This window comes from Sycon ciliatum, chromosome 10 (genome assembly GCF_964019385.1).
Source record: "Sycon ciliatum chromosome 10, ocSycCili1.1, whole genome shotgun sequence".
NCBI lineage: Eukaryota > Metazoa > Porifera > Calcarea > Leucosolenida > Sycettidae > Sycon > Sycon ciliatum.
In genome coordinates, this window is record NC_088652.1 from 15,705,469 (window position 1) to 15,722,070 (window position 16,602).

Genomic DNA, 16,602 nt, shown 5'->3' on the forward strand with positions numbered 1-16,602 from the left:
GCATTCAGTCGCCGACGCGACAGCGTTCACGGGGCCGTTCCAGTTGCGGAACACATTCGATTCATCGGGCCAATTCAGAAACTGGGCCGTGGACACACAGGGGGCAGAGGAGAGACATTGTTAGTGGACAAGAAATATGCAGTGGCAAGTGGCCAACAGATAGAGAAGTGAACAGCAATCTGATACAGCCCACACAGGACAAAGCGGACCTGATACACGTCCCAGGATCGCAAGTGGCAAGACCTTTTCAATGCATAACATGCAGTGTATGTTAGATGCATGAACATCTGACCGTGTCGCCAGCATACAATGTCATCACATGTTTACCCCACAAGTTACACACATGCACAGTAGAAGCACAATGAAAGCAATGGAAAAGTACGATGTGGTTGCTGAAGCATCTTCACACTTCAAAATCAGACTTCCTTGTGGTCGTCACGGGATGATATACCTGCAAGATACAAGTGATGAAGAAAGAAAGCAGAAGGTCGTGAGGTAGGCTATGAGGCACCACAAACGGTTCACCTACATGTCTGTTCAGGGCTAGTGCACTCACACGGAGAATTGTCATAATCGAGCATTTCCCAAACTGAGAAGTGCAATGAAATCCACTTGCATGCACAGGAGCAATTTTGCAATATTATGATGCGCAATTCGACAAGATCTGCGATGCTGCGTGGGATGTGCCCTGCTGTCATGATAGTGACAGTCACTGCAGTATGTTTTGTCAACGTCGCCCATGCACTCTTCTGTCAAGTCCAAAGTGCTCACATACTTGGCAATGTTTTTGCAGTGATTAACTTTTATCCTAGTTATGTCACGGGTAACTTTAATGAAGTACCCGCAGGCCGTGTCGATCTGCACATCGTCCACTCTCTCATGTACTTGGCCTGCTTTGTCTGTGTATCCATTTCATGTGCGATCCACAAAATCGACTAGACAGTGGGTGCAATACGCTCTCTACCTGAAGACGTTCTTCTGGCGACATCTCGCCATATACTTGGCCTGGCTTTGTCTGTGTATCCATTTCATGTTCGATCAACAAAATCTCAATGCACTACAAAGACTAGGCAGTGGGTGCAATACGCTCTCTATCTGAAGACGTGAACCATTAATTTTTTTGGAAAAGTTATACGTACACCTGAAACGTAATGAAGTACAGGAATAGAGAGAGTGACTACAATACGCTCTCGACCTGATAATAGTGATAACGTGAGTACAAGACACTCTCCACCTGATAACGTGTTAGAAGGTAACATGTCTACAGTCCCACCGTACCCTTCCGACACGACTGTAGACCATTAAATTTTTTTGAGAAGTTATACGTACACCTTAAACGTAATGAAGTACAGAAATGGAGAGAGTGACTACAATACGCTCTCGACCTGATAACGTGTTAGTAGAAGGTAACAGGTCTACAGTCCCACCGTACCCTTCATCATTCCTCATTCACCATCGCGCGATACCCTGGCACACACTGGCAACATATCAATGGGGTGCCTTACCGTCGTCTAGAGGAGACGTCTTCGCAGCAATATTTTCCCTCCTGCGCATTCAGTCGCCGACGCGACAGCGTTCACGGGGCCGTTCCAGTTGCGGAAGACATTCGATTCATCGGGCCAATTCCGAAACAGGGCCGTGGACACACAGGGGGCAGAGGAGAGACATTGTTAGTGGACAAGAAATATGCAGTGGCAAGTGGCGAGTGCCGCATGGATGTCAAGTTGTCATGCACAATTCAGCTATTACTTACGGTCCAGCTAGTCCTGCCATTGCTCGCTCGTCCTGGTTCCTCCTCGTTCGTCTTCCTGCACGTCTGCACGTCTCCTTCCCCACCGTTGGCTTTGCGGTACGGGGGTGCCGGAAGGAATTCCCACCATGTATCCATGTACATGAAGTCCCACCATGACTCTCCATGTACATGCCCACGGCCACGTCAGCAGTTTGTATAGTACCGGAAGGAGTTCCCACGATGTCTCCAAAGGCCTAGAGCGGACGTCTTTGCAGGAATTCTTTTCGCCCTGCGCATTCAGTTCCCCGACGATGTCTCCAAAGGCAAAGGCCTAGAGCCTAGTAGAGGAGACGTCTTTGCAGCAATTCTTTTCACCCTAGTACCCTGCACATTCACTCCGCCGACACGACAGCGTTTACGGGGCCGTTCCAGGTGCAAAAGGTCCACGTCAGCAGTTCTCAACTATTTCGCGTACGGGATAGTCGCCGCGACAGCGTTTAAGGGGTTGTTCCAGGTGCAAAAGGTATCCATCAATGGCTCTTTGCAGTATGGGGTACGGAAAAGGGGCCTCCTCGTTCGACTTCGTCGACTTCTGCAGTTCTCCTTCCCGTCAGGGGTACCGAAAGGGGCCTCCTCGCAGTTGTCCTTGCCGTCAGGTCCACGTCATGCAGTTCTCAACTATTTCGCGTACGGGATAGTCGTCTTTGTCGTACGCGACATCGGCGTTTACCGAGTGGCATTGGCACAAAGTAGACCGTTGACGGGGTCACGTGTCAAAAAAGTATCAACAAAGTGTCGACTACGTGTCGACCACGTGTATAGCGGTACACTCAGCGGTACACTAATTCTCGTGCATTCTCGTGTCACAAAACGGGAACATCAAGTACCAGTATGGAAAGGCTTCAGACAGGAAGCCTTTCCAATGTATCTGCATGTGCTGAGGTAATAATTTCCGGGTGAATCCATTCGTGAGTCCATCCGTTATTGCTCATCGTTTCCATTATGCTTTGACGTATTACCAAGACGTTCACAAATAAATACCGATATCTAATCTTAGTAAGCGGATTATGGTTATTAAGAAGTGAAAACGGTTCTTTCAGTACCTTGCTATACGTGTAAATGCACGTGTATGAGCAGGAGGCCACTGCGAGTCTTAGGCTGACGTGTTCTCTGAGCTGACAACACTGCTCTTCTGATGCAATAATGCCTACGGGTAATATTAGTATTATTAGTATTATTATTATTATTATTTGAAACTCGGATGTTGAGCCATAAATAAATGTAGAAAAGAAAAGGACACATGGATACGAGTTGAGAGTAACTCTCCATCACTGTAACTGGATACTATATACAGTCAGAAAGTGCAATAACTAGGCACAAAACTGACAAGAGTACTGAGATATTCGACGTCCTGACACCTAGCTTCAACAGATCTCCGTAGCGCTAACCGACAGCCTTCCAACTTGGTAAGTTCAAGGTTATGAAAAGACCAAAGAGGGGAAGGCAAGCGCAACGAAAACGAGCAAAAGCTACAGTCCCAACGGAACAAAGAATGTCGATTGTTACTGGACGATGACGAGACCAGTACGATATTTGACAAAGTGGTCTAACTACAATTCGAAGCAGCAAAGCAGCACACCACCCAACTTGGCTTGTACAATTCGTTTTCGCAAAGCTTCCCCTTTCTTTACTTATCTTTGATATTTAAGACCCGCCCAAGTCCGGTGGTGTGCTGCTTTGCTGCTTCGAATTTTAGTATGTAGTGTTCCATGATGTGTTCAACGTGTTTGCTTACAACTTACAGCTGTTTGTTTTTGAGTTTTTAACACTTAATCATTTTATCACCTATGTGTTGACTTTTTTCTTTCTTTCTCCAACGTTATCAATTTATGTGTTTTTCAAGTTTATAACAATCCCTGTACTATCCTGAAGTGAAGAGAAAGAAAACGTTTGACAGAAAGGAAGTGTCTACTGAATTGTGTGGATTTACATCGTTGCATGCGAATACTTATTACGAAACATGTATTGTTATTATTATTATTATTAGTCAAGTGGAGTGCCTGATGATCGTAGAGATACGTGAAACTCGGAGTTGTGACAAAGCTTCCAAACTCTCTCTTGCGTATTATTATTATTATGAAGAGACCGAAAGGCATTTTGACTATTGATGAGTTCATTTGATTGAACGAACAGTACTAGTACTAGTATGTACAAAGACAAGTAGGTTTGATGAGGAGAGAAACGGGAAAATCAACTGCAAGTTGGCGGAATTCCGTTCTTTGCAACCTGATGATTTCGGCATACCGTGCGTGTTGTGTGGTGATGTGGTTCACAAGATCTGCTTGGACTGTGCCTGTTTGGGGCCTGGTCGGCTTCTGTGCATCTGGTGAAGTAAATTGAAACCAAACATATGGCACAGCTACCTAATACGAACAAAATTAACTTGGATTTCCGCGTGTCATTCGCACGTATTGTAGGATACTACAGCCCTACATCCAGAATTTGGCGAAAATGTGCTGCGATTGTGATAAAAACAAAATATTAGTGCCATCGAGAAGTGACAGTGCCATTTTTGAATTCCTCTCAATTGAACAGGGTTAGGAAACTACGGCCATGACCGTCTTCAATTTTTTATGTTCATGTGCTTGCGCATGTATTTCATCTCCTGATTTTCACAGCATTTGTCCGACGACTGCTAGCACAAATGCACAATCACTTTAATAGTTACACTGTATAGAGGATTTGATAATGTTATCACTGTGTACGGATGGGTTGACTTGATGAATTCGTGATTCTTAAAGACAACGTGAAAGGTAACAGAAAATGGAATAGATTATAAGCTGTATGCACAATTGCGTAGCGTGAGTGGTAATAATTCACCAAATTTCAACACCAGAGAAGGTCTATCAGCGAAGAAAACTGATAGAGGTTCTCTCATTTCTTGATGCGCCTAACGAGATAAGATCTCAGTTTTACGTTCTGATCGTGTACGTACTAGGCTTTGGAGGCGCCGAGCAATAATGGCGGAACATCCGATTTTCTTCGACAACACTTTGCCAAACTCCGAGCAAGCAGGCATGTTTGCTGCCCTCTTCTTGAACTCGCTAAGAACTGTATCGTTACAATATCTGGAAGGCAACGCTCCACTTGGTACCCTTGAAAAGTTGGTCAGCGCTCCAAATGTCTTCTGGGGAGTTCCTCGTTTTCTTCCCGGATTTTCGGTTACGATAGACGTGCCTGGCGACCTTGACAATCCTTTTGTTAATCATCATGTGTATTTTACAATGGCAGAGGTGAAGCAGTTATTTAAAGCCCAAGCGGATGGACTCGATCTTCAACCAACGCCCGGTCTTGTAGAGGTGAACCCCCTTCCAGACGGTAATGGTGTTTCTAGTATGGTCATTAGCCTGAAGTGCAACCTAACGTTTTACTCACCCGAAGCGGACGATGAGGTGTTTGCATTTGTTCACTTTGACGTTATGACACGCCAATTAAATGATTCTGAATTGCATATATCGGTGAAATATGTGAGGTTTCTCTGGCTTTGAAATAGGGCATTTCACGTCAAGACGTTCTTCGCCATACCAGTGACACGTATGCGTTACCATCTCCTTTAAATTACTCAGCCCAAATCATCTAGCATTGACCCTCACAACATGATACCTAGGTCGATACTTGCAATTTACCAATCTGGTTCACGGAACTCCGTCTTTCACGTTTCCCGCTGACGCACACGCACACACACGCACAAACACGCACAAACGCAAAAAAAACACTCTGCATCTGTTTGTACTACACATTGGCTGTACATTAATCATTTCGGCGTGCGCGTGGAGTCTGCTTCTTGGTCGTCCAGACCCATTGCATGCGGTGCCATTTCTACACACGTCATAACTTCCCTCAGTCTATAATCGTCATTTCCACGTCCTTGTTTGTCCCTATTATCTTCCTTGGCATGCTGCTATGAGCGTCATTGCTAATTTACGCACAATGTTTAGTTATAAGCAACTGATGGCCGGCCGATCTACGTCATTACTTGCTTGCCCTACACTAGTTTTGTGCACTACCCTATCATCGATTTGTTTTCCCCTCCTCTGTTTATCTGTTCAACATTATCTCGTCACGTGATGTGTTTCACGGTAATTGTTGGTCGATTGTATTGCACCAGTTCTATGTCCGTTTCGTTTATTCTATAATTCATTATGATTTGTGACAATGGATGTGCTTACAAGGGTGTGTGGGGTTGTGTGTGCGTATCACACATAGATACACGTTAGACCATTTCTATTAGGTCTTACTCATTCTGCGGACAGAACTGTTTTGTCTATGAGATCATAAGGAAGTTCGATGTCATGAAATGATTGATTGAGCAATCAAAGAAATGATTGCTATAACCAAGATGGGAGATACATGTGGAACCGACGCTGGAATTAAGTAAGTTTCAGTGGCAGTTGTGGCACGATAAAGGGTTGGGTAGTATGTGTTACATAGCAGACTAGGCCTTGACGGATTATGCTAGCATAATTTTTCGCATAAGTCCTAACATAATCGAATAATCGCATAATTCGAGGCAAATTGCATACGAATCGCATAAATTGGAATAATTCGCCTGTTTGCATCACATTCCATACAGTTGTACATGTTCTACAAGTGCAAGTACAAGTAGATGCACAAGGAAGTCGTAGGGTTACGACTCCCTTGATGATAATATGTCCAGTCCACTACAATCAGTGACGGACGTAGCTAGGGGGGGGGGGGGGAGGGGTTGACCCCGTTGAACTATTACTTTTGCTACTACAGTACAACGTCCTCTACAAAATTCACCTGTTATTTTGCACAGAACCATCAAAATTACACATGTACATAAGCAGCATAGTGTGAGCACAATGCGGCAGTATGAAAACGTTTAGCATAAAATAACATAATTCTGCAGTTTTTTCAGCAATGCGAAAAGCATAATTTCACGAAAATATTAGCATCCGTCGGGGCCAATAGCAGACACCTGTGTGGATAATGGCGCAATATGTGGTTTGATGTGAGTAGGAAATAGTGAGGGTGTACATGTGGGTGCAACATGCAAGCAATGATTATAAATTTTCCAAAGCCAGATTAAAACCCAGCCCGAACGTACCTTGTTATAGTGCTCAAATTGACATGTCATCGAGCTCTGCGAATGCAAACAGCAAAGGCATTACCCCAAATGATTGAGAAATATTAATATTTATTATTATTCTCCTATACGTCCCAAATGGGACCCACGATGGCAGAATTAACTGTGAGCATGTGTGTGTGTGGGAGAGTGGGAGAACGAAATGAAAAGGAAAAGAAGAGTCTTGGAATAAAGGTCAAATAAGAGACATGAGAGTGCTCAACTACTAAGGGAGCAGGAGCGAAAAACTTTATCTGCGGACATCATGCTGTTTCTTTGTGAACTCTTCACCGAAGCACAGAGAAAATGAGGCCGAACCTGATAGCAATGAACGATATATTTTAAATGTACAAATATTACACAGCAATGAAGAAAGAAATCTCTTTCTGCTGTTACTCGAAGCGACAACTGTCTATTTTATATATATCTTGACTAGTACTCAAATTTATCTTGACAAGTATATATATATTTTTTAAATAGAGAGTTTTGCGAACAAAATTTATATGCACACAACAAGGTTGTCAATTTCTAAATACCAAAAGTGTTTCACCCATTTTCATCAATGGTTACATGGGAATGAGCAAGAGCGAAAACTAAGCCAGAATTTTCACACTGGGGGTAGAGAATCAGCAAGAATATCCTTGCGTGGCTCAAGTTCACACTACAATACCATAAGAATGTATAGGGCAGTGGAAAAATGCGATAAACAACACATGAAGGGAATGCTGCACCAGAACAAACAAGTTACGAAGTTGTAAACCCGGTTGCGACTTGAACATAATATATGTGGCATGGGCAGCAAAAACCACGGTTAAGTGATATGTGGCGAAATTGAGTTTTTGATGGCTTTGAACTGTCCAAAAATTGAGTAATCTATGGGCCAAATGTTGGAGCTCTGGGCACCTTCCACGATGGTAAAAAGAAAGCCCGAAATAATGGGTGAAGGTCGACAAAAATGGTCAGCAAAAAGCCAAACTTTAACGAAGTTACAGTTGGCTCTGATGGAGTGGTTGAGAATAACTTTGCATATCTATAGATCTTCAGAAAACCAGGGATTACTCCTAGTTAATAAAACTGATAATACTGTAACATTGTTGCCTTTACTTGCTGCTATGAACATAAAAACGCAATCCTTGTCATATGCGGGTTTGGTGTTGTACAAAGACTTGTCAGACAGAAAGAAGCCAAGCAATTGACGTTTTACATGGCTGGAAAGAACCTACAAGACTAGATAAAGCATGCAGGGCCAAGCTAGATACATCCACAAAGTGTGTATTGATCTCCTAGGCACAGCAGCTCGTAGATGCATGCTGTGTACTGTGACATTATTTCATGCGCACTGCAAGCGTGCATGTATACTTGCAACATTTTTATTGACAAAATGTCTTGTATCAAGTAAGGTTTAGTTCATTCAGGGCTGACTCCGTATCTCACCAACTTATCCAGCTGCGATTAGTCGCCACGGAGTACTGAATCTTGTTCAGTACTCTCAGCGCTGCTGTCAGGGCGGCCACTTCGTGTCATGGAGCTCTCAAACTCACCGTCTGCGCTGCCTCCACTGATGGCTGGTCATCTTAGCGAAACCTCTTCACTTTCACCTCATGCTTCTTGCCGGGGACTATCACAGGCAGCGGATTATCTCTGGAGATCCAGCTGCGAAATATTCTAGTCCCTCGTGCTCCGTCAACAGCTTGTGATGGGATCGTTCCGCCAAGAAATTATTTGCTTCCCTCTCTTTTGAGCGCATGATTTACAGATGCTACCCTGAGCGCAAATGCCTCCAGAGTGGTGGAGGAAAGCGCTTACCGGGACGTCCCAAGTGCTTGGCGGGGAAACTACAACTGCGACGACAAATTATAGTGAAGCCACCAAGACGAAGGCACTTTCAAAGCAATAGCGCAAAAAGTCTTTTGGCTTTGATCGCGGTGACTAAAAACGACATCGATTCGGTTTTTCGAAAATATTGGCATTTTTAAAAATTGTCAGGAGCTTGTTCTTGCTGCGAATGCCTCATATAATACTTTGCGCCTGACACATTGCGCTTGACACTTTGTGTCCGCGCTTGCTGCCTGATGGGTATATCTAGCATTGTTTTTGTATGCCCGGCTTTAGTTGTTTGTTGCCTGATGATTGATTGTGTAAAAAACTCTGAGCAGCAACAGACAGACTGTGTACTTGGTGAGGACTGTACTGGATTTTGAATCAGGTCCAGTGCTTTTTCATCACTGTCGACATATGTCAACACACAATGTATCACACGTAGTGTTTTGCTGCTCTGAGTTTCATGCACTGTGTGCAATCATCAGGCAGACAATAAATAGTCAATGCAGACTGGTCACAGCATAATGGGAATTAATTAAGGTGGATACTGGCATAAACAAGTGTAAGGCTTAGCGGGATCCCTGGTATGTAATCTTTGGGACAACTTACTTGCCGGTTGAGAATTGTGTGAAGCTGAGTGCTAGATGCCTATACCATAGTGCAGGCAGTGCGTGAAACTTGTCAAGGCGCTAGCTGTTCGATGCCTGTACTACAGCAGAGCCAATTTCTCTCAGACTTCACTGGCTCTGCTGTAGTACAGGCATCGAGTACTCAACACCTGAATTCTCCCACCAACAAAGAGGCTAGACCTGCCATTGCATCTAACTGTATCTCGACGGACATAATTGTTTGCCTGATGATTGCACACCGTGCATGAAACTCAGAGTAGCAAAACAAATACGAGTGATCCATTGTTTGTCGAGACGACATCAATTTTTTGGGGATGCCACGAACCTCCTGAACAGAATACAGCATGACAAAAGGCGGCTCCAGACGCACCCTATGGCGGTGAAACGGGAGCATTTTCACCGAACTGAGGTCTCGGCTTCAGCGACACTTCAGAGCACCAATTTTGGTAAACTAAATGGCAAAACTGTTGAGTCATGTTTCTTAACTTTTCGGTCCTTTCTTAATACCTTATGCTAAAGGCATCAGAGCTTGAAGACCCTCTACTGCACATACATGTATGCGTTCGAATACCAATACACAAACATAACCATATACAACGTACACACACACACATACAAACCCAAATACGCACACAGACATGCACACACGTTTTTTTTGCAATTCAGAGCGTATACAGGAAGGCCATAAGAGATGATAATTTAGGGCAAAATGATGAAAAGAAAGAAAAACACTCAAAAGCGCTCAAAACATACGACATAGGAGCGAATGCAAGCTTCAGCAACAGCCAAAATAGGTGGCGAGTCCATCTGCATTCTGAGGTTACGGCATCCGCGCAGACACATAACATTGGAGCGGAGCAGTGCGAAGGAGAGCTTACACCTCAGCCAGGACGTCAAGGAGCTGCACGGATCACTGGTCTTGGATGACAGCAACAGTGCGATACGCTTGTACAGAGCCACCTGCACACACGTACACACAAACCCAAGTACGCACATACAAAAACCCACACACCCTTGTCAGCACACCCATTACCATAAATCTTCATCCCACTGGGAATATAGAGTAAACGAAGGGAACATTGAACTGGTGCAATACAATTGACAAACAATACCCGTGAAACACATCTCGTGACGAGATAATCTGTCGAAATCACGAGTTGGACAGATGCTCAGAGGAGAGGAAGACAAATCGATGATAGGGAAGAGCACAAAAACTAGTGTAGGGCAAGCAAGTAATGACGTAGATTGCAGATTGAAGGCCATCAGTTTCTTATGACTAAACATAGTGGGTGAATTTGCAATGACGCTCATAGCAGCATAATAAAGATAATGTGAACGAACAAGGACGTGGAAATGACGATAATGGACAGAGGGAAGTTAGGACGCGTGAAGAAATGGCATCGCATGCAATGGGTCTGGACGACCAAGAAGCAGACTCCACGCCGAAAGGATTGATGTACAGCTTGTGCGTAAATGCCGGGTAAGTACAAACAGACGCAGTGTGTATGTATATACATTTGTGTGTGTTTTCGCATGTGTGTGTGTGTGTGTGTGTGTGTGCGTGTGTGTGTGTGTGCGTGTGCGTAAACGTGAAACGTGAAAAAGAGATTTCCGTGAGCCAGATTTATAAATTGCGACTATCGACCCAAGTATCACGTTGTGAGGGTGAATGCTAGGTGCTTTTTGCTAAGTAGTAGACAATGTAAAGTGCATTGTTAGACAGAAGATCATAACGTTTACGTGTCACTGCTATACCTAAAGCCAGCCGAACTCCGCCATCTCCAACGTAATATGCAATTCAGAATAATTTACTTGACGTGTCATAACCTCAAAATATAAATAAGCAAATTTCTCCATGTCCGCTTCATCTGAGTAAAAGTCTAGGTGGCACTCTAGGCTGATGATCATAATACCATCGTCGTGTGGATGGGGATACGTCTTGACAGCACCGGGCAAAGGATAACCATAGAGTCCCGCCTCTTGGCCTTGAAATATCTCCTTCACCTGTTCCATTGTAAAACACTCATGAATATCACAAGGATTGTCAAGATCGCCAGCCGTGACGAACGTAAATAAGAATCCAGGAAGAAAACGAGGAACTCCCCAGAACACATCTTGAGCGTTGTCCAAGCTTTCAGCGGGACCAATGGGTGCGTTGCCTCTCAAATCTTGTAACGATAATTCTGTTAGCGATTGCCAGAAGAGGTACGCAAACATGCCTGCTTGCTCGGAGGTTGGCAAAGTCTGGGTGAAGCCATTTTGATGGTCTTCCATTATCGCTAGGCGCTTCCAAAGTCTAATACGTACAAGTCCAGGACGTATAACTGAGATAAAATCTCGGTAGGCGCATAAAGAAATGAAAGAACCTCTATCAGCTGTCTACGCTAATAGCGCTTCTCTGGTGTTGAAATTTCTTGAAATATTACCACTTACACAAGTAACACAACGCAACTGTGCAATGAGCTTATAATCTATTCCATCATGTCCTTTGTGCTGTTACCTTTTCAGTAGTCTTTAACAATCACGAATTCATCAAGTCAACCTATTCGTACACAGTGATAACATTATCAAATCCTCTGTACAGTGTAACTCTTCAAGTGATTGTGCATTTGTGCTAGCCGTCGTCGGACAAATGCTGTGAAAATCAGCCCTCACTCACACTATTACTCGCTACTTCTCCTGGTGCGAAAATTGGTATTTTAGCGGCCTATGTGCGTCCCCTAGGGAGATGAAATACATGCGCAAGCACATAAACATTATAACAACAATTGAATACGGACACAGGTGTAGTTTCTGAACCCTGTTCAATTGAGAGGTTTTGAAAAATGGCACTTCCACTTACCGATGGCACTTATATTTTGTTTTTATCACAACTGCAGCACATTTTCCCCCCATTTTTAAAATGTAGGGCTGTGGTATCTCACAGTATATGCGAAGGGCACGCGGAACTCCAGGGTCATAATCAAGTCCATTCTAGGTGGTTGTGGCATTTGTTTGGTTTCAATTAACTTTACCAGATGCACAGAAAGGTCTGCCTCTGCTCGTATTCAGGTAGGTATAAGATCAAACTGCCCACACATACGGACATACACACACACACACACACACACATACACACAAACGCACCCCCGGTACGGTATGGCGGAGTCGAGAAAAACATTGCAATAAATACAATGTGGAAAGCGAGAACGCCTTTTTCACAATTAAGGACTTGTAGTTTGTGACGCCATCTGAGGTCTTAATGCACAACTGGTGAAAAACAAACTATACTTATGAAAACACTATTTCAAAATCACGACTCGAAAATCCCAGTAGAGAGGACGACGAAAAGTAGAGGATAGACTTCAATTTGTAGGGCGCTAACGACTACGGGGCTAATACTTAGGACACGGAAATGAGGATTGTATCACACACAAGGACGTAGGAATGGCAATTATAGGCAGAGTCAATGTTTGGCATGAGGTAGGTCGATGCAAGCCTAGGGGTTAAACAGAAATATTCAAAGGACAATCCAAACGACAAGCTTCTCCTTGCGCCACCAATATTTTTTTGTGCGACTGTTGATGAAAAAGTGACTGAAGGCATGAGCGCAATTCTTGAATTTTACAACAAGAGGCACGGTGAAATCACGTGCCTTGTGACGCAAGAATGCCAAGTCACGTGGATCATGGCTCACGAGATTTCAGAGTCGCCTTCGTCAAGTGCGCTTGTTACTCGCCTTGTACGCCCGTTGGTCTGGAAGTGATCACACTTGTGTTGTTACTGCGCTCAAGAACACGCTGACCGTGTTGTAGGCCTACGAACCGGGACTTTCCCTGACCTTGTAGGTTGAAGACCAGTGAAATGATGATGAAATCATACTCTTTATGACGTAAGAAATCTCTCATGCAGTTCACGCGACATGTTCGTGCAGCCAGTGCTGCTCGCGTGCCAGTCAACATAAAGCGACGGAGCTAGCAGCTTTTCTCGACAATCGACATGAAAACAATGGACTTTTACCGTTGGACTATGTTCGGATTGCAGTAGGTAATTGTGAAAGATGAATAACTCTCCATGCTGTACGGGAGGGGGCATATTTCAACGGCTTGCTGCCATTGCAACACTCCTAGCACAGTTGTGAAGGTTCTTAGTAGATTAAGCAGGAAATACAGCTCATCTTACCTCTGCCATCATGGTCTGTTCCGAGTAGCGTTCCAGTCACGTTCGTGATCGATGGCGGCGCTTGTTGTGATCCGGGATATCCAGGAAGCGTCATCCTACGTCACAGAGCACGCGATCTCATCGTGCATCTTGCAATCAAATTCAAAAACTACGCTCAGGGCTTCAGTCACTTTTGCATCAACAGTCGCACAAACAATTATTGGTGGCGCAAGGAGAAGCTTGTCGTTTGGAGTGACAAGTGATCACCGCTGCTTTTCCTTGTCAGAGCCCACAATACACTTTGTTCTGCGGCCTTGGGAGTAGTGTTGGAGTAGAAATTGCTGAGGAGACGTCGCGGAGGGGCGAGCTTTCCTGCGCAGGTATGACTTTGGCCGTATTTCAGCATGGTCGAGTGGAAAAATTCAAAAAAAGTTTATTTCAAGAAAACCCCAAAAGGAAGATGGGGGACATGTCCTCAGCGCTAGAAGAGGTGTTCTACTATCTGCCGGTGTATAGTTCAGGCCAATTGAGGACGTAGCTGGCTGTTTTGCCAGCGCTTGTAAATTGGCTATTTTCAAGACGATCATTTGTGGCGTCAGGGGGTGATGGACCTCGTCTTCTGGGATCTTGGCGCGGCTAAGTGGTACTGCTCCAGGAACTCCTCTAAGGTGAGGCAATGTTGGCTTGCTGGAGTTTTGTTCATAGCTTGTTCGTATACGCTGTGGCGTGACTCGTTTCTAGACCCATAAATAATGTGATATTTCGGCCATTTCTGAGGGGCTTCCAAATTTCAAGGTTCCCTTCGGAAACTTTTTCAAGGGCTTTGCACAATCGATCCACACCCCAAAGGAAACCTACCTGCAAATTTTGAGCGAAATCGGAGAGATCCACTTGCACACATACTTTGGTATTCTCAGACATGCTCTCTTAACAATCTCGATCACCCCTGCTAACGTTACTGCCCCGACTTGTTTTTCATGATCCATTGCTTCTTGCCTCCCCGGTTAATGTCCATCTAGCTGTTTCTGGCTAGTAGCAGTTCTATCACACTTATCAATTATCCTTATTGGCGTCACGCCATCGTGGAATAAAAGAATAATATAGTCCTCACAGGTGACTACAATTCTCACAACTTTGACTGGTGAAGCGGTGACGCTACATCACGCGCTGGAAAGGAACTTTCGCATATATTCTCCAGCCTAGGTCTCGACCGCACCAATGATCGTCTTGAAAATAGCCAAATTACTAGCGCTGATAAAACAGCGAACTACGTCCTAATTAGCAAACACTATACACTGGAAGATAGTAGAACACCTCTTCTAGCCCTGAGGACATGTCCCCCATCATCCTTTTGGGGTTTTCTTGAAATAAACAATTTTGAACTTTTCCACTAGACCATGCTGAAATACGTCCAAACTCATAACCTGCGCAGGAAAGCTCGCCCCTCCCCGACGTCTAGTCAGCAATTTCTGCTCCAACACCCCACCCAACGCTGCAAAACAAAGTGTATTGTTGACTCTGACAAGGAAAAGCAGCAGTGATCACCTGTCACTCCAAACGACAAGTTTCTCCTTTCGCCACCAACATTAATCGGTGCAACAGTCGATGCAAACGTGACTGAATTTTGGCGTGTAGTTTTTGGATTTTTGTGCAAGAGGAATGATGAAATCACAGCCGGGTACGTCTTCAATTTCTTTCTGCAGATAGGTTGCAGATTAGGCCTTGGCGGATAATGCTCGAAAAGGTGGCAGATTCTGCTTTTTTTGCACCGAAATTGGCAGAACCATACAAACCTTATGGCGGGCAATTCCTCGAATTCTGCTCCATTTCTTTATCCACATACCAAACATGCATGAAACTTACCAGAAAAAGTACCGAATTCTGCCAATTTTTCTGCCGGCATTATCCGCCAAGCCCTATTGCAGATTGAGTATTTCGCTCCTGCTCTTGCAGCAGTTGAGCACTCTCATGTGGGATAGTGCCTTTTCTGTTTTCTCTATGGAGAGCTCACTGACTTGTCAGTTTCAGCAATCTGGCAAAGGACGTTCAGGCCTGGTTCAATTAAAGAAACTTCGTTCATTTGCGACTTTAATTTCTGTGAATTCGTTTCCGTGCTCTAATATCATCCAAAATTCTTGCGTTTTCTTTGATTTCATTTATTGAGTTCGACGATGACGTATTCGCATGGAGAGCCAAGAACGAGAGAGCTTGGAAGCTCATGGCCCTACGCTATGATTTTTTTGCCTTGATGACCTAGACAAAAAAAGCATAGGGATTTTATAAATTCTTATAAATTTCTCCTTTTTTATGACATAACCTGGGACTCGAACCCACACTATCGCGCTGAATGCATCCACCGATACACTTCGCATACATCCAAATTCAACCACGGCGATAAATAGAAAGAAGGGGAGGGAAAAAGAAAGAGTAGCAAAACGAACAGCAACAACAACTCCGTAAAGAAAGATAATGTCAAATAAAAACAGTGAAAAACACAGAGACGCAAAGGACATGTGGATAATGAGCTATGCATGTCGTAGTAAATAAGGGGCGGCACGGATCTTAAACAGGCGGAGTGAGGTCAGGTCCTTAACTTCTCTGGGTAGAGTGAGCCAAACAGAATAAGCAATAAAGAGAGGGGAGCGCAAAAGAGTGGATGAGTTACACTTAGGGAGTAAGAGTGAGTTTCTAGTTCTTAGAGAAGAGAACCAATTAAAACACATGAGATGAGGTGGGCACAACTCAAGCTTAATAGAATGGACAAGAGAAGCCAGGTGTGCACTGCGTCCATGTGATAACGGGGTTGTGTGAGCGATTTTATAAAGGGCGGATGATGAGAGCATGCGGGGTTGACGGAGGAGAATTTTAAGGATTTTCTTGTGATGTATTTCAAGCTTTGCAGCAGCGGAAGAGGATAACCCAACCCAAGACGTATCTGCATAATGAAATATTGGGCGAAGGTAGGCGAAATAAAAAAGAAGCTTGCAAGAAAGTGGGAGGTAGGAGCAGTGGGGGGAGAGAATTCCTAAGGATTTACTTGATTTTTTACAGATATATTCGATGTGAGGTACCCAAGAGAGTGCAGAGTCAATCACAATGCCAAGGTGTTTGTGAGAAGACACTATGTCAAT